The sequence below is a fragment of the Manacus vitellinus genome, unplaced genomic scaffold (assembly GCF_001715985.3).
Source record: "Manacus vitellinus isolate BGI_N305 unplaced genomic scaffold, ASM171598v3 scaffold_9_pilon, whole genome shotgun sequence".
NCBI classification, from domain to species: Eukaryota; Metazoa; Chordata; class Aves; order Passeriformes; family Pipridae; genus Manacus; species Manacus vitellinus.
Genome location: NW_021940917.1, coordinates 21,718,059 through 21,740,049, shown reverse-complemented (window position 1 = coordinate 21,740,049; position 21,991 = coordinate 21,718,059). Strand labels below are relative to the sequence as shown.

Below are 21,991 nucleotides of genomic sequence, written 5' to 3'. Positions count from 1 at the left end.
GCGTTGTTCCCATCTCTGCTGAAGTGACCAACTGTTTACTATCAACAGAGATGATCTCTTCCTAATCAAGGACCTGTCAAACCAGATCAACTTCACTGAACAAGGCAGATCTAGCTAATCAAAACTGCATCGTGCAAGTCAGTCATCAGTACAGCAGCCTTTTACATTCTTTTAACATTACTCTTTTAACATTCAAACCAGGAATAGCAAAACCACCCAAGAAGACGGGCACACTTTCCAGAACCCAGCAGCAAATCCGCTTCAATGCCTTGTTCTTAAGGCATTACAGCAATTAATTATTTCTTTGAAGGGTCCATTATCTACATTTCTTCAAGCAAACAGAGCAAAGATAACTCCACTGGCAAAGGTGGGTACTTTATACAAGGCAGCAGTCCGATACAAAGAAATATAAATGCAGATTGACAGAATTTTCCTCTGCAAAGCCAGATTATGTGAAAATACATGGACAGACCAGAAGCAAGTGGATACATCAGTGGCCATTTGACATATCAGAAGTAAAAGAGAGCAAAAGGAAAGGAAAAAAGAAAAATGTGAAAGTTCTAACCAGTTATGTTTTAATTTATTTCGATTGGAAGTTTGCAAAGATCACTGGATGCCACTCAGGTGTCTTAAACCTACACAGTCAGCACAATTAGTTGAATATGCTTTTTTTTAAAATCAAGCCTCTTGTTGCTTTGGGTTTTTTTCCCAGATTTTCCACAGTTGGTGCAAAAAACCTAAGAGAGAACCCAGTAAAAAGTGTCATTGATATGTACCTGAAGCCTCTAGCCTCACTGTGCTGAAGAGATACAATACTACACTCAAGACTCATACACTCTGCAGAAAGTCATTCCTTACACTTTTAAGAAAAAAAAAAAGCATTATAGTCAGAATTTCCACATTATAGGACAAGTGCTGCGATGGAAAATATGACCAAAATGCTGGTGTTCTGTGGTTTTCCCTTATGGTCTCTGTTTTCTTTTACTTGGTGGCAGCAACACTTTACACTGAAAATGCTACTGACTGAAATTGCATATATGGCATATAAGTACAAATACTTCCAATTTTATTCCATATCAGAGACAGACAGTATTTCATTTTAATATTCTGATGACAAAATTCACACATCACTTTCCCTTTTGATATATCAAAAGCCACTTGATGGCATTTGAGCCCTTTACTACACGATTCCTTATGATTCAGTACCTAGATGACTGAATCAGTAGCACAAACTCCCATAAGCCAAAGTGCTGATTTAATAACAGATCATGGGCTGGTGGTAACACAGTGCAGCAGCTTGTACACTGTCCTTCCAGCAGAGCCATCAGACTCTGGGTGTCTGCCTACTAAAAATGAGATACCATGCCATCTGTACAATTTAGCCAACAAATTTTAAAAAAGGCGAGAGGGGGAAGAAATTACAACAAAGCAGTAACACCAGTGTCCTGGCAGTATTTCTCATTTAGTGTATCAGTGCCTAATTCTCAAGAATGTGTTTGAAGGCCAGTGTTCAACAGTTTCAGTGATGGAATCTCTGTTGCCGAGTATCAGTTCTTGTTAAAAAGCTAGGTTTTTTCAGGGAAGAGGAAAAGTGTCTTCCTCCTCCTTACCCTCTCCGATACTAATAGGCCTCCCTCTTAGCTCTTTGCCCGATCACTCAAGATCTGCCATGTGCAAGTCAGCCTCACATCCTATGGAACACATCTGCTGAAGCTCCCCACCAAGTGCAACAGAAGTTGGTCAAGGTACTAAATTCTTTGCCCTTCTGAAGAGCCTGAAGTCAGTGGTAACTGTTCCTCTGGGTTGCTAAGAACTATGTAAGGACTACTGTGTCTCCCTCTCCCAAGAGCAATGAACAGCTGCCAGGTGGTAACAAGCTTTAGTCATCCTTAACTCGAGGCAGACCTGAACCCATGACCTACAGGGGAAAGGCTCTAGATCCCATTACTCAGCACGGGGGTCACAGTCCCACTGTTTCAGTCATCACACATTAAAATGCTTCAGTGCATCTTAAGGGAGAAGCACCCAGAAAAACAAAACTGCTTGTCTCTATGTCCATCTGGGTAACTCTGATACACCCTCCAAGGACACAAGAATGAAACTGTATTCATTGGCACCATTTTTGACACGTTTCCTTTCAATGACTACACAATTTTGCAGTTACTGGGTTATTCAGCTCATGTGCCCATTTCCACTGCAAATGTCAGTCTTATCTACACCCTTCTCATAACCAGCATTCAAAATCTACTTGGCATTGTATCACCATGCTTATAAAGAAGTCTGGAATCCACCACTGCAGTCCCTTCCACACTAAGTAGTCTCAGGAGTAAGTTCGACCTCTGTCACACTTAGAGATCAGTGATAAATCAAGCCATGAGCAATTGCTTTAAGTCACTGCTTATTTATTTATTGTTCAGTGGCTTTAAAGGCATGAAATGTTTTTGTTGGTGTTTGTTTTTTTTTTTTTTCAGAGTATCTTACAATGGTCCATTTCAGGTTACTGGAATTGCATCACACAGCCCAAGGTTTTTTATTTTTCTTGGACATGGACACTACCTCTATTAACCATTGAATAGTTACCTTGTGCATAACTGTGCAACCAGTAGCTTAGCAGTGAGCAAGCTCTCTCTGAAAAAGAACATTCCTGAGAGCCAAACATTTGGGATAAAAATGCTTGCCTAGCAATGTGGAGGACAGACTTTGAAAAACCAGAGCCAAGTTTTCCACAAATACCTACTGGTTTTGGAGCCTAAGTTCTTCTGGACAAGCTTGAGGCACATGAATGGAGTAAAATTTTCCAGAGAATGTCCCTTCTAAAGACTATAGGCCTTAACGTGTTTCCACCTGAGCACTTGAGGGGCAGACACACTTCTGCTTTGTTTGAGCAACACTACCTATTTAATTTTTTCAAGACTGTAAATGTGTAGCATAGAGCAACCCAGCCCAACCTTTTGGCAGTGACAACTCAAAGCAATAAAATCACATCTCTAATAGTCACCGGCACCTCACACAAACAATGTTTTCATTTCACCTCTCCAAAAGATGCTGACCTTTTTGATAAGTCAGATATGTAGATTAATACCCTTACAGTGCTTACTTTATGCCCTGAGCAATAGCCAATGCAGGCAATCTCTGCAATTTGCAATACCTGTTATCACTACAATAGGAACCAGAGACACAGGAATAAGACCCCTTTAGGACCCAATGACATATAAAAACAAAAACAGAATAACATCCCAATGTGTTCACCTGGGACTCAGTCTTCACTACCCAACCCCAACCCAGCAGTGTGCAGAGAAAGACAAGTGCAGGCCAGACTTAAAGGGAGAACAGACACACTCCCTCCATTCTGCACCTTCCCTTCTCACCCTTCAGCACCCTCTCTCTGCCCTGAGGGGAACCAGGAAGGGACTTTGACTTCATACCTCTCTCCCTGGCATCCTACACAGCCTGTTTCCCTCACCTCTGGCTGCTGCCAAGGGCTCTCTTCTACTCCACTTCTCACCCAGTCTCTTCCTGTGCTGTTCCCATGTGCATCTGTCACACAGGTACATGTATAGAGGTGTTACTCAAGAACCAGGCAATGAAGCCAGTTTCAGTCCATGAAAATGGTACACAGACAAACCAGGGAGACACAGTTTTGCCTCCCCATCCTAACTGGATCCGGGGATTACAACTGCTCACACCTGCCACAGAGCAGAAAGGAGTACCTGGTGACACCAGTGACAATCTCCATTTTTACCAGTAAAGGAACACAGACCTCACGAAAACAAAACATAGCAACCAAATACTACTCATACGGGATTGAAACCTCCTATAAAGAAACTGATATAAAGAGTCAAAGTTCTCTGGCAGATAGGAACATTACCCTGCCTCTTACTGGGCATAGAAAAAAAATGGCCCTTTGATTTAAAGCTTCCTGTTGCTCTCTAGGGAGTTCTGTCTACACGTTCTCTCAGATGTTTGAGCTTGTCTGTGTTGCTCCTTGTCAGCAACAGAATATAGTTTTTCTCCACACAGACAATTTTAGTCAGCATCCTGACAGAAGAGCAGTGAAGACAGCATATTCCTCAGAATTATCATTCTCTAGGCCTGACAGGCAAAACTGTTTGCTTGGAGAAGGGCAAAACATCTTCTATAAGTCCAGGTTTAGTTAAAACAAGAAATGGGACTTCTTGGCATGTCTAATTCTTTAAACTTTCAAAATGCCTTCTGCTTGTAGAGTCAGAACTGCTACTGGTTTACATGGTTGCTCTCTGAATTTATTAACTACTGTGAGACATTATCATGTATCTGATGTATATGATACTGTAATGATGCAAGGATGGCTCTCATAAACTCATTAGGATTATATTATACAAAGGTAACGCAAAATAAAGATGTCAGAGAAAGTGAATGAAAACTGAGCTAAACACAAAAAAATCCACTGAGAAATGGTGAGCTTACAAGAGCCAGAACAACACAGTGGTAAACAACCAACATCTTAAAGAGGGGGCTGTGCAACATGTCCATGAAAAAATATCATATTTATCATGTAACTAGGTATGACCTGTGTCAGCACTGGACCACAGGCAGTCAGAAACTGCATGCTGTGTCTGTGTTTTCTTGCATGGCATTTACTCTGTTGAACACACATTTCTGCATCTGTACAGCACACACGGAGCAGGCTCAGTGCCTGCCCAGGTTAAAACAGCCTGCACCCCACCATCTCCCTTCCCAGCACTCAGTGCTGTCCACCAGTGTAAAGGCAGACACTCCACACTCATCCTTCTCCCTTGTTATAATGTCCAACAAAAGGACACTGTCTAGAATATCATCACCTCCCAATGTGAAGATTTAACCAATTTCAGCATCTCTTTAGCACCACTGACTCCTAATAAAACGCAGAAGCAATATGACCAACTCAACCGCTTCTGTCACACTAAGAATTAGGTATCAGGTTCTTTGTTTTCATGTTAAAAAAAAAAAAGCAAAAGCAATGATAAAAGCCTACAAATGCAAAAAAGCTAACAAATAACCCCCAGAAACAAAGCACTTCAAAAGGCTGCTTTTTATCTCCCAAGCCATCATATGATATGAGTTAAGTTACTCCTCACACATGCTGGGGATGACTCCAGTGTTGCTGTTACAAATTTCATTAATGCTGACATGATTATGAATAGCAAAAATAAAAACACACATCAAAGTTGGTTTCTCATTCTGTCACAGTATGATAAAGTTTAGAGCTGTGACAAGGACACAAAGCCATCTGCATACTCAGAAAGACAGCCCAACAACAGCTGTCACTGCTTGTAGTGGGAAACCTTCCCTGCAATTTTAGGAGCTTTTCTTTCTAAAAATCAACCAAAAGCTGGTTTAACATCTATGCATCTGTACTGCCTATAGGCAGATAAATATTCTTTCTGATTGGGTAAAATAGATCGCTAAAGAAAATTGGACATTTTGATTTCTTCCTTGGTATCCATCTGGGTTAAGAGCGTGGAAAAGTACAGCAAAAAAAGCCAACAAACCAAAACTAACAAATTAAACAGTACAAACAGAAGGAAAAACCCAACATGCAACCAGCTTTGAAATGTAAAATAATATACCAAACTTGTACACGAAATTCAAACTTACCAATTAAATACAAAATGCAGTGGCTGCTTAGTGAGCTGCAACACATGTCCCTGGTAACATGAGATGAGCTGTTCACCTCTGGGTCGCTGTTTCTAATCCAGCCAGGAACAATGGTGACCACAAGTTGTTTACCATCTGACAGCTGTTTGCTAACTTACGTGAAATGAGTTGGTGGTCTCAGTGCATTTCCTAGCAGGCAGGTGTCCATATTATAGAAAACCACCATCGTATCTGGCATCCTTGCTGACCATCCAAACAAAGAGACTGAGGAGTGAATGGCCACGGAGAGAGAACTCTCCTTTCTTCTAAAGACATGGTCCTTTTAAGTCACAACCAAGCCCCAGCATTCCATGGAGAAGTTCAACTATTGAATTTTACGGCTGAAGTAGCAAACAAATAAAAGTCTCTTAGGCTCTGCTTTTTCCTAGATATCAAGGAGACTGCCTCCACAGTAAGGACAGGCAGCTAACACAGACCATTGCTACTCTCCAACAGTTTATGGTCATGTAACACTTTACATGCACTAAGGCGGAAGGTGAATTTTTATTCTTCAGTAATTTAAGATAATGGTCAGGCACGCTTCATAACAGGCCAAAATCCTCAATCACACATGAAAGTGGCAAAGTTTCTAGTTCTGCTGAGAAGGGTATGTAAAGGGCTTCAAGGTCTAAACCTAAGGATTTCAAAACAGCTGAATGTAATTGTTTCAAGTTACTTTAGGTTGAATAAGAGCTTCTGCTGGGTAATATGTTACAAACAATTTGCTGTGTTGTTCCACAGCAGTCAGCTTTCCTTTAGCCCCAACTTTTCATTTAACCTCTCAGTGCCCCTTCCTCAAATATGTAATTGTTTTCCTGTGTGGTTAAAAGCAGCATTTTTAGGTCTTTTCATCTGTGCTCCTGGGATAGCACAGATTTCATCTGTAGATGGAGTAGCACAAAATTTGAATGCAATTTTTTTTTTAAAGGAGCAGCAAGCAGCAATGAAAAAAACTCTTCATCTAGAACCTTTTAGGGGATACCATTTCCTAAACAACACTTCTAGGAGACAGCAAAATTAACTTACAGAAAAATGAAAGGAATGAACATGTTATGAAATGGGGTACAGCTCCTTTCAAGCACTCCCCACCAGCTGCTTGCTGGACCATCTGTTGTTGCCTAAGCAGCTTCCTTCTGAATGGCTCTGCACTGAAGCAGAACTGCTCTCACTGTTGGACACAATCAGGTCAGGTCAGTGCTTCCCCACAGCACCGAACCTGCTGCCTGCCACAGCTCCCCCCACCTTGAGATTTCTTACTGGCCACCAGCTCCCGCATCTGTCACCAGGCCAATTTTTCACCTCTCGCTCGCCGCTCACACCAAGTGGGACAGAGACACCCCACTCACAGAGACACCCCACTCACAGAGACACCCCACTCACAGAGGCACCCACTCACATGGACACCCCACTCACAGAGACACCCCACTCACAGAGACACCCCACTCACAGAGACACCCCACTCACAGAGGCACCCCACTCACACGGACACCCCACTCACACGGACACCCCACTCACAGAGGCACCCCACTCACACGGACACCCCACTCACAGAGACACCCCACTCACACGGACACCCCACTCACATGGACACCCCACTCACACGGACACCCCACTCACACGGACACCCCACTCACAGAGGCACCCCACTCACAGAGGCACCCCACTCACACGGACACCCCACTCACAGACACATCCCACCCGTGCAGGATGAGGGCAGAGGTTCCCTCGGACACTCCGAGCACGTGGCCACACGGCCAGGTTTGTGCTGCAGCAGGGAGGGCCGGGAAAGAAAGCTGAACAAATGGCAAACACACCCCTGGGCAGGGCTCCTGCCTTCTGCTCCGGCCACTGGGCAGTTCCACCCCACTGCCCAGTTCACCGCAGGGGCTGCGCTCCCTCCCAACTGCTCCATCCCTGGGCACGGAGGTCACCCCGCGGGTCCCCTCTGTCCCTCCCGGGTCCCCTCTGTCCCTCCCGCAGGTCCCCTCCATCCCTCCCGCCCGGCCGGTGCCTGGCCAGGGGCGCTCCTTCCCGCCGCATCTGCGCAGGGAAACACATCGCTGGGAGCCACTTTCATGATTTTGTTGCGAGCGGGATTAGCTGGATTAGGGGCCGATTCATAAGGACCCCCTGCGGCTGTGAGGAAGTTTCATCACAAGGTCAGAGTGGTGTGAACTATATTCTGTCAACACCACCACTCCTTATAGCCGGCTACAAAAAATACAAAAGGGCGGGGGGGGCGGGAGGAAATTGCGAATGAAATATATGAATGAACAGTTTACAGCAACAAAGAGATTTACCGATTTCCCCCTCAGATGCTTAAAAAGATGTGTATCCTTCAACGCTGTGCTCCTTTAAAACTAGAAACCTGCATTAGTCATTTTTAATTTATAAAGAATTCAGTGGTTTAGGAGGTGGGAGGTACCTGGGGAATAAGTGTAACAACCCACACACAAAACCACAGAGGAACTTCTGGCACTTAGTCTAAAACCAGTCATGCAGCTCCAAGATTGTTGCACTGTTGAGATTTTATTACATTTAATGCTGTCACCTTCAAGACTATTTAATTCCTACCCCCCCTAAGTGCAGTAAGTAACAGAGACAGTTAAAAAAAAAAAAAAAGTGGGTTGGAATGCAGAGAGAAGGTGAATTAAAGGTTTTTTGTTTGTTTTTGCTCTTTAAAGCATAATTACCCACCTTGTACTTCCCCTCACAAGATTCCCCTCATCCAACCATAATGACATCACTCAAAGACTGCAACACTTCTGTAGCTGGCATTATGCAAAATAAAATTTTTAACGAAAGAGAGGGACTTTTGTTTTGCATGTGTAGTTTTTGGGGAATTTGTTTTTTGGTTGTTTTTTTTTTAAGAGTAGTCCCTCTTGCACGGAACCAGGCTGTTCAATCAAAGCCTTATCTGTTATATTTCTGTCTTTCTCTTCTGTTTAGCGCATTCACCAACAAGAGAAAAGGGGGTAAAGCAATGGAGGCTTTGACCTGCAGCTGTAACACAATACTTTCGCACAGCCCTGTCGACCCCTGACATAAATTTTACACCGCAGCTGGCATTTACACACTTAACATTACCATATGTATAGCCTACTCTGTGCTAATTATGCTAATCACCTGTCTAACTCTCTGCTGCGAAAAATGGTTGTATTTAGCAGTCCACTGCCTACCAATACAGCTTACTGTGTGGCTGAAATGTACATTCAGACGGCTCTGAATGGCAAGATTTTTCCACGTTGCTGGCTTCATTCAGACCACAGAAAAATTTATTCAAGTCAACTGGTTTCGGTACGCAACAAAAAAGTTACGAGAAAAAAGTGAGTGTGTTCCTGCCCTAACATTCTAAGCCTGCTTGCAAGCAAAATGATAAATCAATTGGTGTGGGAAACAAAAAGGGAGAAAGATTTCTTTTGCAAGCCATGTGAAACTGTAGCCTATTTAAAAAAAAAAAAAAAAGAAAAGAAAAAAAAGGGAAAAAAAAAGAAAAAAGGTCATCCTATTTCCCCAAATTTCTAGAAAGAGCCATTAATAGATATTTACACCTGATCACAATTCTCTCAAGTTGCTTTTATCTACAGTTGGAAGTCACACTAAACATTTTAGCTTTTGTTTCTTGATCTTAATAATTTGCACCAGAACATCATATTTTCTATTATCTACTGCTTAAACAGCATCAGCTTCTGAACAGTGACTCTCTTCTTTTTGGACTGTGGGAACCCTAAGAGAAGTCAGTAAAGACTGGTGTAAATGAGATCAGAATGAGGCCCGTGTTGAGAGACAAATAAGAAAAACGCACAGGAAGTACTCCCCAGGAGAACTGGTGCAAGAAAGAATCTTAAGTACGTATATAATTTTTTTTACCAATTACAGAAAAGGTAACTTAGGAAAAATTAAATTTGTAATAGATAAGGACTTTTTTAATGCTATTGTAGTGTCAGCAGGAAGGGAGATGTTTAAGTGAGTTCCTAAAGCACATCCTTCTCTGAGTATCTCAATGAGCAAAGTGAGTTCCTAAAGCACATCCTTCTCTGAGTATCTCACTGAGCAGATTACACTGAGATCTGCATGGGATTACATTCGTAGCTATTTAAATACAGTTTATCACATACAGTGAAGTTCCTGTAACTCCTTTCCCCTCTGCACACACCCAAGGAAGCTATGGCAATTCACAGATTTGTCAGATAACTAAAATGTAAATCTGATTACAGCATCACCCTTGGCAATTTCCTTTCAGGTCAGATTTGTGGAAATCTCCTTTCAATTAGTTTTAAACATTATGAAATTACATGTTCACACACCAAATGGAAAAATGTGTAAATGAACCCCCTATACCCACTACCACACCTGAATAAGATAAGCACACTCGAAGGTAAATCACTGTTAATATTGAGCAAAGAGTATTTAACTGAAAACAAGAACAGCTCAACAGTGTTTATGCTCAGAAGGTGCAGTAACATACCCAGTCACAGCATGAGGTCGAGAAGAACCCCATGCCCCTGCCTTCCCTACTTCTCATTCTTTGTCCACTCTGCTTCTATGTGCACAAGATTACAGCTCATAATAAGGTAAAGTCACAGGTTTTGCCTGTAAGCAATGGTCTTTAATATTTTAGTTATTATATTGCCTGTTTGACTAAATTATGCAGCCTCAGCCAAGACCCATCTTGCTTTCTAGCATCTCAGTTTCAATCCTCTGCCAGTCCAAAGCACTAATTTATCTGTGTTCTTTCAGCTCCAAAATACGAGTTGTGCAGCCAAAAACACAAATAACACTACAACTACTGTTTATTTCAGAGTGTATTTTCCCCTTTTCTTTTTTCTTTCTTTCCTTCTTTTTTTTTTTTTACTAGAAGATGGACCACCCTGCTCTCATGGCACAGAACACTATTTACATTGCAATACTCAACTGTGTAATACATCTGGCATTTTTGGGCAGGATTCCTGAGCTGGGGGCCAGAAGCCCTTAAGCAATGATTTAACGGGGAAAAAAAATCATACAACTTGACTCAACAGTGCTCATTTCTAGTTTGCTGCACTTAATTTTTGATTACTGACTGAAAAACAGAAATGCATCATACTGGCAAACAAGAGAAGATTGTTTCTTTTAATTTATCTCACTGTTAGTAAAAGAAGACTGTAGTACAGTTTAAGGGCTCAGTTCCAGCTCCAGATATCTGGGTGTACAACACTGCACATGTGCTTGCACATGAGCAAAATACAGATGTTTCAAATCCACAATTATTATTGTGTATTTGAAGCTGGAATTAAGTTCAGTACAATCTCTAAAGAAGCAGCACCTTTGCAGAAAGAGTCAGATGATGGTTCTGTTCACTCCCTTACCACTTCTACATTTTGCTCAAGCACTGAAATAACTAAGTTTTCCAAAACCAAGCAGAAGTTAAAGCCAAGACGTCCACGCTAAAAACCAAAATTAAAATTCTACATACATCAAAGTATCTATACGGTCAGCAGTTTCCACAAAGGACTTTTTACCTCACGAAACTACTACTTCTGCCAACATCAAGATGTTTATAGCAACTGAGGTGATACTGAATGACTATAACAGAGCAAAACCAAGAAAAAGTAAATTGTACTTACAGATATTAAACTAAGTTTAGACAGCAAAAAACGAAGTAAGAAAAACATTTTATTTTTAAATTCTGGATTAAAAGCTCAGTTGGTTAAGGCACAGTGCTAATAACACCAAGGTCACGGGTTCGATTCTCATACAGGCCATTCACTTAAGAGTTGGACTCAATGATCCCAGTGGGGCCCTTCCAACTCAGAATATTCTGTGAATTATCTGTGATTCCCTTACTCCTTGCAACTCCACTCCACCTATTTCTAGTGCAATGTACAACAAAAAATTATTCCAAGTCAAGAGTCACTCAATTACCAGCAAGGGTGAACATAATTTATTGTAGATGGTATCCATCACTCCTATTTAGCACAATCTGAGTGGATTATAAAATACCACAGATCATGCAAAAAGGGAGCAAAATATTTTCCCATTCTCCTTAAGTTCATGGGCACGGAAATGAAGAGGCCACTAAAAGCTGGCATGCATTCTCAGCAGAGAAACCATCCTTTAAAGCAACGAGCTTTCTGTAATGAGGCACCATCTCAGGAACCTGCCACTCCAGTAAAGCATCAACATCAGAAAATGACACGGTTTCTATAAGTATTAATGAAAGCTGTGCACCTTTGTCTTTCTGAATTCTGATAGGGGACTACACTTCTCATTGTAGGACTGTCACTTAGACCTTAAAAAGTTTTACTGATTTCTTCAGGTTTTCCCAGGAAGAGTAACTCACAAACATAAATGTGGAAAGACCTCCTGCATACCACAAGGCAGGAAATACTAGAGAAAGTAAAAGAACCAAAGGCATACTGAAGATAAATAAGGATGACTGAGAAAATATATATAACTGTGCAGTAGACACAAAGAAGAATTAACTTCTTGGTAAAATTCTGCACTCCTGATCCTGCTGAACTCCAAAAAAGAGCAGGTAGAACCATGTATATTCACACCATCATCTCTAGATAGAAAAAGCACTGTGCAAATGGTCCAAGACTGAACCTCATTCTATATACAGGAGAAAAAAACTGACAAGTAACAGCCCCACAAAATCTAAAACCAAAAGGCTTTTCTAAACAATCAGAATATTCTTAAAAAGCTAGCTGTGGGGCAGAAAACTTTACAAGCATGGTTTCACCTGAGTGCTTATAGGCTGAAGCAGGCAATTCACCATTAAGTTAAAAAGGTTGTCCATTAAAGTAGTTGAGTGTGAAAATGAGAACACGTTCCATCAGACACCAAAAGGAAAGCAGTTGCAGACACATTAAAACTAGCATCCTAGTGGACAGAGCTCCCACAGGTCACAGGGAGGTCAGCTTTGAAGGAAAAATCCAAACGAAATATAAACATGGCATTGTGGAAACCAGACAAATCTCCCATAGCTTTGTCCAGCCAGGACTAATCTAGGCATCAGCTGTGATGCACAATCCAAACAAAGGGATCAGTCGGTTCATACATCTGGAAGCTGTCATATTTTGGAGAGTCCTAACAAGTCACGTGTAAGTGAAACATCCACTTGCGTGCAATGGCCTTTAAATTCGTTGAGTGATCAAGAACTGTTACATGCATATGCTACACAGTATTACGACTTTCTGGGGAACCACCACAAATATTATTCAATGACAGTACTTGGGCCATCTCTTCTCACAGAAAAAAAAAAAAGTCATGAAAACGGAGCCAGGGTGAGGAGCTCAGGTTTTCCTCAATGCATTGAATACTAAAAGCAAGCTTGAGCACCCATGGCTTTTAGCACTGTTCTTTTCTGAACCCACTGTCTGCTGAGGTTCATTCTCTACAAAATAAACAAAAAACCAAACAAAACCCAGGTCATTTAGCAGGTACAGGAGCTGGTAGTAGACCTCAAACCACTCACCACCACCTGTGCACAGCACAACTCAAGCAGCACCAGCCCTACAGCTCAGTTAGCTCTTCTGCTTCCCCTGTTCCGGCTCAACAACAGTGGCATGGGGGACAACAACAAAGCAGCGCTGCTTTCAACTGCTTTATTTTACTCAAGGACTTCTGCACCAAAATCTGCAAGCTCTCCAGAACTACAGAAATGCCTTCACACCCTGCTCATAAGCAACAAAATCCCCAGAGTGCAAGATGACACTCGAAGCTCAGAAGAGAGGGAGAGTGCAGTGCCACAGCCAAGGTGCTGCCCCGCTTAAATACACATTTAAACAGGAGGAAACAGACCCTTCCAAACAAGGATCTGGAGAGCACATTCTGTAAAGGACATGGGCAACAGTGTGTTAAGTTTGGAAATAATAATGAAGATTAATTTTCTCCAGCCTTGAGTAAATTAAATGGCTCTGAAGTCTGAAAGGCAGACAGAACCATGCAACCATGCAGTTATAGCTTAGGGCATGACAGCTCTACAGGAGGAGCTTGTCCTCTTTCCCCTCTCTGAAGAGGTAACGTGGGCACACTGTTAAATCTGCTGTTACTTCATGGATAAGGACTGGCCACACTAAAGTCATTCCAAGTTCTGCCACTACATTCAGTGAGTTCAGGATTTCACCCTTTAACTTCTCAATGACCAAAGAATGGTCACAGGCAATATCTTCAGTAAAAGTCTTGCAGATAAAACAGGATTTTTATGCACTGAAGCTGCAGGGGTTTTTTATGTACAAGAGTTTCAGCAAGGAGCATCAACTCCAAGCAGTGATGTCAAGACAGAACTTAACAGAGATCCCCAGTGACTTTGAATTTAGTAGCAGTCTCTTGGAAGATGACAATCAACTATCCATGTAACTACAACCTCTAAACATCTTTCCTTAACAACTTTCAGGACATGCACACAGAGGGAGTTTGAATTCACAGGAACATAACACTCACTGCACTGATGTTTTCATTCACAAAATCACATAAAGCCTAAATATAAGAATTTGATGTGATTTTTCAAAACAGTAGCATGGATTGAAATACTTCTGCACTTTCATCAGTAAACATTAAAAAGGGCATGTTACCCAGATGACCATCCTTGAGTTATCATGTGGAAACACTACTGCTACTTTCCCACTTGAAAAAAATCCCCACCTGATAAATAATCACATCTAAGTCAAACAAAACAGTGGCTTGGAAATTTTCCAGGTAAGCACCTTTCAATGAACTTTCAATAGGCACTGATGAATGCAAGAAAGTATTCAGGGATAAGTAAACTCTTATGTCACCTGATTCATCAGAAACTAATTGAATTTGGTGATGTGACCGGAGACAATGTCCCTGACTGACACACAGCCTGCAAAACCCCACCACAGATTCAACATCAGAGTAACTTTGCTCTTCTACCACCCAGACTGTATCCATGTGGTGATGCAGAAGCAAGTACATCTTGAACACCACCACTCCACTGCTGCCCACAGACATGCATGTTTGTGGGAGAATGGAATTGTACCTGACTGGGTCAATTCCTGCTAACTGCACTCAAACCCAACATGTTACTTCAGCCCACTCACAGAAATTTGTCTCCTTGAAACAACAAATTCACACAGATCTGTTCCCTCACTATTCTTTTCTGTTTCTCCAAAGAGTACTAGTGTAAAGTTAACTGATGCCTTAGGCAGAACTTAAGAACAACTTTCCTCTCCACCTGCACTTAATCTTGCTGGGTTAAGAAAACCAAGAATCTATGGAAATAATACTGGTTCCTGCATCACTCACACACTTTCCTCATTTTCACCTCATTCTTACATTGCATGGGTAGATTAACATATTTTAAGACGGGTCAGCCATAAATACTGCAGTAGAGTAACCTGATTTTTGCCCCCTTAAAGTGAAAGGAAACAATATTACATATAGCTCAAATTTTGACTTACAAAATGTTTCTGTGGTACCCACTCAATCCTAAATCACTAACAATTAAAATGCACTTTGTTCCACGTACCTGAGCTAAACTAGGCAGCTATCAAGGCATTTTTTTCCCCTGTAGTATGTCTCACCCATTTGTATCACCCACCCTCTTCCTTCAAACTGGCTAAAAGAAGGGGCTCTGCATGTTAGAGCTCAGTTCATGCTCACAAAGCTTCACAAAGCTTTGTGAAGAAGGCTACTTAGAGAGGGAGAAGTTTGACTGAGCTAGTGCAAAAAGTGCAGAAAGCAAGAAAGGAAGGAAAGAACAGCATGATCCTTGACCTCTCAAAGAAGACAGAGTAATGAAAAAAGTGAGGAGAAAAAAAATCCCAAGACAATGGTAACATGAAACGGATTATCACAGAACAAGACTAGACCATCTCTCCCATTATAGGTTGCTCCAATTAACAGCATTTAAGGCATTACAGTAGCCAAATTTCAAGCTCCACTTAACAGAACCTTTCCTGGAGCCACAAAACTACCTTCTTTCAGAAGCAGAGGCTGTGAATTTATATGTCTGACTGCTGTTGACACACTGGGTCTTAGAGTGCCTATTAAGAGTGGCAGCAAAAGAACATGACCAGTTATAAGCATGAATTCTTTTCCACCCAGACAACTCTCTAGTTATGAATGGATGATTCTAAAAGCACATTTGTGTCCAACAAAATCCAGCCACTGAGGAAATCAATGCAAAGCCTTTTTTTTCCTCTCTAGGTGTACAATATACAAAGATGCTAAACAGTCTCTGCAACTGCAGGATGCACGGACACCCACATACAGCAGTTCAGCTAAAGCTGAGGGGCTGTGAATAACAGAACTGCCATTCAAATGCCAGCCCAGAATCTGTCTGCCCAAGAAACTAAAACAATCCCCTTCACAAGCCAGGTATGCACATGGGGATGACAGATCTGTTCATGCGCTGAGGGTAGCAGGTACGTGTTCCAGTCAAAGACAGCCCAGAGCAAGTCTACAAGAAATGAGCATGGAGCAAGAGCATACTGTAGGACACACAGTAATAGGTGAAGTATTCTGAACAGCAGCCAGAAGAGGACCGTGTTTAACAGAAAGCCCCCAAAACAAAAAACCTTCTCCAAAACACTGTCAGAAACAAGCTGACAGGAAAGCTACTTTGGTATCAGTAGCCTCAGAGAAGGCCAAGAATGCTGGCACAAATTCTGAAGGAGGAAGACTACTACAAAAAAGTCTGAAGGAATGACATTTGGGACATCTGTTTTTCTTTTTCTCTCTCTGAAAGTTTGCCTAGCAGGTGGGTTTCTAAACTTCCTATGTAAATATTTTAGCCATATTAACTGCAGGCCCAGACTATTAATCATTTATCTTGGTCTTAAAACTCATCCAAAGTTTACTTCGCTATTTGTTAATTAACTGGGTCATGGTTTTAAAGAAACCATTTACTTCCAGCAAACTTCAGTGCTATATTATGTTCCATCCACCATGCTATTCAGAAATACACCATGTAAAATCAGTTTCTTTAAGTAAACACTGCCAAATTATTCAGCAGCAATAACTGTAAAATATTTCACTGGCAAATCAAAACCGTTACTTTAAATATATTTTAAGTAACCTGTGATTCTACGCAGCACTTACAGGACAACCAAGGGATCAGGCCCAGCCAGCATTGGCTTGTGAAAGCAGGTCCTGCCTGACCAACCCAATCTCCCTCTGTGACCAGGTGACTCATTTAGTGGATGAGAGAAGGGCTGTGGATATTGTCTACCTGAACTTTAACAATGCCTTTGACACCGCTTCCTACAGCACTGTCCTAGAGAGACTGGCTGCTCATGGCTTGGATGGGGACACGGTTCGCTGATTTAAAAACTGTCTTGATGGCCAGGCCCAGAGAGTGCTGATGAATGGAGTGACACCCAAGTGGCAGCCACACACTGGTAGGGCTCCCCAGGGCTCAGTGTTGGGGCCAGTCCTGTTTAGTATCTTTACTGACTACACAGATGAGGGGATTGAGTGCCCCCTCAGTCCATTTGCATGGCACACCATGTTGGGTGGGAGTGGTGATGTGCTGGATGTCAGGAAGGTTCTGCAGAGGAATCTGGATCAATGGCCTGAGGCCAGCAGTATAAGGGTCAACAAGGCAAAGTGTCCAGTCCTGCCTTTGGATCAAAACAGCCCCATGCAGCACTACAGACTTAGGGAAGAGAGGCTGGAAAGCTTCCCAGCGGAAAATGACCTCGGGCAACAGCCAGCACATGAGCCAGCAGCGTGCCCAGGTGGCCAAGAAGACCAATGCCATCCTGGCCTGTATCACAAATAGTGTGGCCAACATGACCAGGGAAGCGATTGTTCCCCTGCACTTGGCACTGGTGAGGCTGCATCTCAATTCCTGCTCAGTTTTTGGGCCCCTCACTTCAAGAAGGACATTGAGGTGCTGGAGCGTGTCCAGAGAAGGGCAACGAAGCTGATGGAGAGTCTGCAGCACAAGTCTTATGAGGAGCAGCTGAGGGAGCTGGGGTTGTTTAGGCTGGAGAAAAGGAGGCTCAAGGTGACCTATAACTCTGTACAACCACCTGAAAGGAGTTTGTAGGCAACAAGTGACAGGATGAGAGGAAGTGGCCTGAAGTTGCTCCAGGGAAGGTTTAGATTGGATAGTAAGAAAAATTACTTCACAATGCCAAGCACTGGAACAGGCTGCCCTGGGAAGTGGTTGAATTACTATCCCTGGAAGTATCTAAAAGATGTGTAGATATGGCACTTAGGGATGTGGGTCAGTGGTGAACACAATGGTGCTGAGTTACCGGCTGGACTCGATGATATTCCAACTTAAACAATTCTGTGATTCTGTACTTGTCCAACATTGCCCAGTTCGCTCAAACTCTCAGTAAACAAAAGGCAAAGAGTAAAGTAAGACAACTATTTTAATAAACAGAACAATTCAGCCACTGCTTCTATGGTAAGAAACCTCGATCTAAAGAGCCCCTTAGGATAATAACCTCCATGGAGAGCACTTTAAACCTGCTAGGATCAGTTGCACACAAGTGCAGAAAAACAAGTTTGGTCACTGCTTTGCACTTCTGCATAGGAAAAACAGCATTTTCCATACTATCTCTTCCTATATCTGTTCTGTCTCAAATTCTCACGTTGTACTGCTGTCTGCAGTTTAGCAACAGAAACATGCAATTACTATTTGTTAGGTTTATTTGTGTAACACTGAGGCTCATGGGCAGGACTTTCACTGACTCTCTATCAAGAAAGCCATGTTTAGCAAGCTCTTTTGTGTAGATAGTCATGTAGTGCTAGAATAGGGAAACTAGATGTTAATTTCAATCAAATCCAGAATATTTTATTTCACCTTAATCTGCTAGCCTGTTTTGGGGTTTTGGTCGGGGGGTTTTTTTCCAGTACAGAAATGCAAAAATTTCTAAATGCAGAATTTTAATATGTTTTAATATTGTTTTCAATTTGATATGAAAACTAAACTCAATAGATGTAAAGTTACATACATCAAATCTGTCAAACCAGTTGCATTATGAATCTATCTTTGCCATAAAAACCTTACATATCAATTTCAACCGGATTTTACACTAGGGATTCCCCCCCCCCCCTTCCCTAAAAACGATGACATGGGAAGAGACCAGTGCAGTAACTGAACTAAGTTTATATTTTGCAAGTCATATTTTTTTCTTGGGAATTGCATTTTTACTGCTAGGCCAGTCACAGAGGCATCATCAGCAAATACTTTCTTGGTATTACAGAGCTACAACAAGCAGGTGACATTAATAGAACAGGATCACCATTCCAAGTAAGTGAACGCCAGTAATACCAGGATAACAAATGTCATGGAAGCACGCTGGATGGAACTGCAAGCACCTATTAATTTACCAAATACGGAAAAGCAGAGGCAAAACACCTAAGAGCAAAAATTGACACAAGAAACTTCACCACAACAACCTCAAAAGGGTACTAGAGGGAAAAAAAAAAAAGCAGAGAAAACCAAGGTTCACAATCGTTTTCATCGCTATTTGAGGCACATGGGACTTCCTGAGCAGCACAAGCTCTGAACGCACACCTCTGCCTACGGGATCCTGCAGTGCCTATTCTGTTCCTCAGGCAGGTCTGCTGGCAGGCCCCAGCACAGTCTGACCTCCTGAGCTGCACTACATGGACCAAAGAAAGTTCAGCTGGTAACACGCTATCTTCCACAACAGAAAAACTGGCACTCACTAAGCGACCCGTGAACCTCCTCCTGACCCCGGTGCAGAGCATCTGCAAGGACCGACTCTGGTCCCACTCGCCGTAATTCCCCTCGGGCAGGACACGCCGCCTTCGGAACAGTCACCGACTGTGTCTGCACTCAGCGCTCGCTTTTCCACACATGCACATAAAGAGCGCTATTTAGTAATGATTATTTATGCAGCCTTCCATATTAACTTTTATAAGCCAAATTCTGCTGCAAGCAACTTTGACATAAACCTAGAATAGTAACTGCTGCAGTCAAGGAACTCTGTTTTCACGTCGACCTAGTAGCTAATGGGGGAATGCGATGCTAAGCAAATAACAACTCCCCCCAGGAAAAGAAAAAAAAAGAAAAAAAAAAGGGAAAACCCACCAAAAACACACCTAAACCCAAGCGCCGCAGCCTGGAGCCAAGCCTCTCAGCGCGGGGCGCCTCGCCCGGCTCGGCTTCGCCTCCGCTGCCTTCTTCCGGCTTTTTTTTTTTTTTTTAACCTCGTCCTCTCCCTGCTCTTTTTTTATTTTCCTTTCTCCTTTCCCAGCGCGCTCCCCCCGCTGAACGCCGTCCAACTCCCGGGACCACACACGGGGCCCGCCCCGCCCGCCGCGGCGCGCGCCACTCACAAATGGGCGGGGGCGCCTCCGCGGAGCGCGCCCCTCGGCACCGCCGGCGGGGGCGGGAACCCGCCGCCCGCGCCTCTCCCGGCACCGCAGGCGGGACACGGGGCGAGGCACGGGCGGACGCGGCGGGGTCTGTCCCGCCGCCCCTCCCGCCGAGCGCGCGCCCGGCCGCCGCGGCCCCCGCGGGCCGACGAGTGGTAGGAGCCGCCCGGGGCCGCGCGCCCCGGCCCAGCGCCCGCCCCCCGCCCCCGGACCCCCGGCGCCGGGCTCCGCACAGAGCGGGCACCCCGCACTTACCTTCCACCCACAGCTCCTCCACGTTGGTCTCCAGGTTAGCTGCCCTTAATCCTACAGCGAAAGCCCCAAAGATCAGGAGGCCGACAACCAAAAACTTCCCGCAGTTTTTCTGAATGTAACAGCCCAGTTTAAACAACAGTCTCTGAAACTTTGCTCGCAGCCACAACGGCGCTTTTCGTCCCGTCGCCTTCCCCTGCAAGGCAAGAAGAGGTCAGTAGTTGGGGGGCTGCGGCAGCCGCCAGAAGCGGGGGGGAGCACCCCCAGCCCTCCCACGAGCGGGACAGCTCGTGCCCCTCGGGGCGCGGTCCCCGGGATGAAGGATGGAGCGCAGTGGATCCGCTCGAGCAGGCATCCTTCTAGCAGGGCCCTCTGCCCCACAGCCCTGCCGAGCACACATGTAGGGACAAGATGTACCTGCTGGCAGCCATCCTTGCCCCACGCAGACACGTGGGTTTGGGTGTGACAACACCGCTTCAAGCCCCCGGGCCCTACCCTGTGCTGCCCACCACCACGCTCTTCTCGTGCCCGAGGCGCCGCCAGCAGCTCAGGCTGCAAAGCATTCTCGCTGGCAGGACCCGTGGTTCCAGGGCAGAAGGAACCACTTCCGATGAACTTCTACAGCCACAAGAAAGAAAAATTCCTTTTCCTGTTCTCCTTAAGACCCCAGAATGGCTGGGGTGGGGGGAGGAGGGAATTGTGTGACAGACTGCCAGTGGGTAGCAGTGGCCGTTTCCCCCACTCCCAGTTTCTAGGAGGGATTTGGTGCTAAGGCAGGACCCACGTGGTGAACAGTGCTGTAAGATCTGCAGTAATTCATTTCCATAGAGTTTGGAGACGCTGTGTGATCTGAATTAGGAAGTAGAGCAGCCATCTGTAAGTTACGACAATATTTGTGAACGGAAGAGGGCAGCCACATGGATTTTTTTTTTCCTCCTCCTTTCCCTCTTCTTACAAAGCCTAGAAATCCGCTCCCTGAAGTGAAACCATCCCTGCAGCAAGGCAGCTTTTGGAGGTTGTTTACTTTGAACATTTTTTGGCCGGCGGAGATTGGCGGACGGGGCCGTCCCCCCCGCCCCGCCCGGGCCGGCACCTCAGCCCTCCGCGGGGACCGGCGCGGCAGGGTTAAGGTGGCAATTTGTTTACGGCCCTCGCTCCCCCTCCGACCGCCGGGCAGGGGAGAAAACCGCTGCCTTCTCTGCTCGGGGACCCCCCTCTCTGAAGGCAGTCGCCGTGTCAGCGCTCGACGGAAAAGTTCACAAAAGCCCAACTGCTGCCAAGAAACCGGCCGGCCGGGAGCGAGCGTTGCCGAGGTCGCAGGGAGCTGCGAGGGGCTGGAGAGGTGGAAAGGAAGCAGAGAGGGAGAGGGGGAGCGGGAGAGCGAGCCTGGGGCTAGCCATGGGGAGGCCGGGAGCGAGCCGAGGCTGTCTCAGGAAGTTTAACAGGAGAAATGCTCCGCAGCGCAGGTACGCACCAGGGCAGGCACAGGCGAGCAGGGAGAGAAGGAGGGCACTCTCTCCCGCACTGAAGAGTCACAGACGTCCCTCTCTTTTTCCCAGCATTTTATTGGTGGCCGTTTCGTTTCCATCTCCTCCTTCCACCCCCACGAGAAAACACACCACCCCCCTCCTCCTCCCCCGCCGAAAAAGCAACACTAGCACTAGCCTGTATCTCTGGAAAAAAGAGGGAGAGATTGAATGCACCTTTGAAATCTGCTCCAAGGCGAACGCCGCATCGCAGTAGCTTGGCCGCTGCAGATACTCCCGGTCGGGCG

The 21,991-nt window shown here is 44.4% G+C and overlaps 1 protein-coding gene across 4 annotated transcripts in view; it reads right to left on the bottom strand.

Annotated features, from left to right (window-relative positions):
- The window catches only part of PTCH1 (patched 1), a 68,078-nt gene extending 46,095 nt beyond the window's left edge, over positions 1-21,983 (bottom strand). For 2 of the 4 annotated variants that reach the window (XM_025896455.2, XM_018086160.2), the window contains exons 1-2: positions 21,921-21,983; positions 20,221-20,413 (exon numbers count right to left, since the gene is read on the bottom strand). The gene's annotated coding sequence lies outside the window, so the exon portion shown is untranslated. Of the gene's footprint in view, positions 1-20,220; positions 20,414-21,920 lie in introns of those variants that run through there. The other 2 variants (XR_001922369.2, XM_018086161.2) reach the window with 1 other exon arrangement.
- Positions 21,984-21,991: the final 8 nt, after the last annotated feature.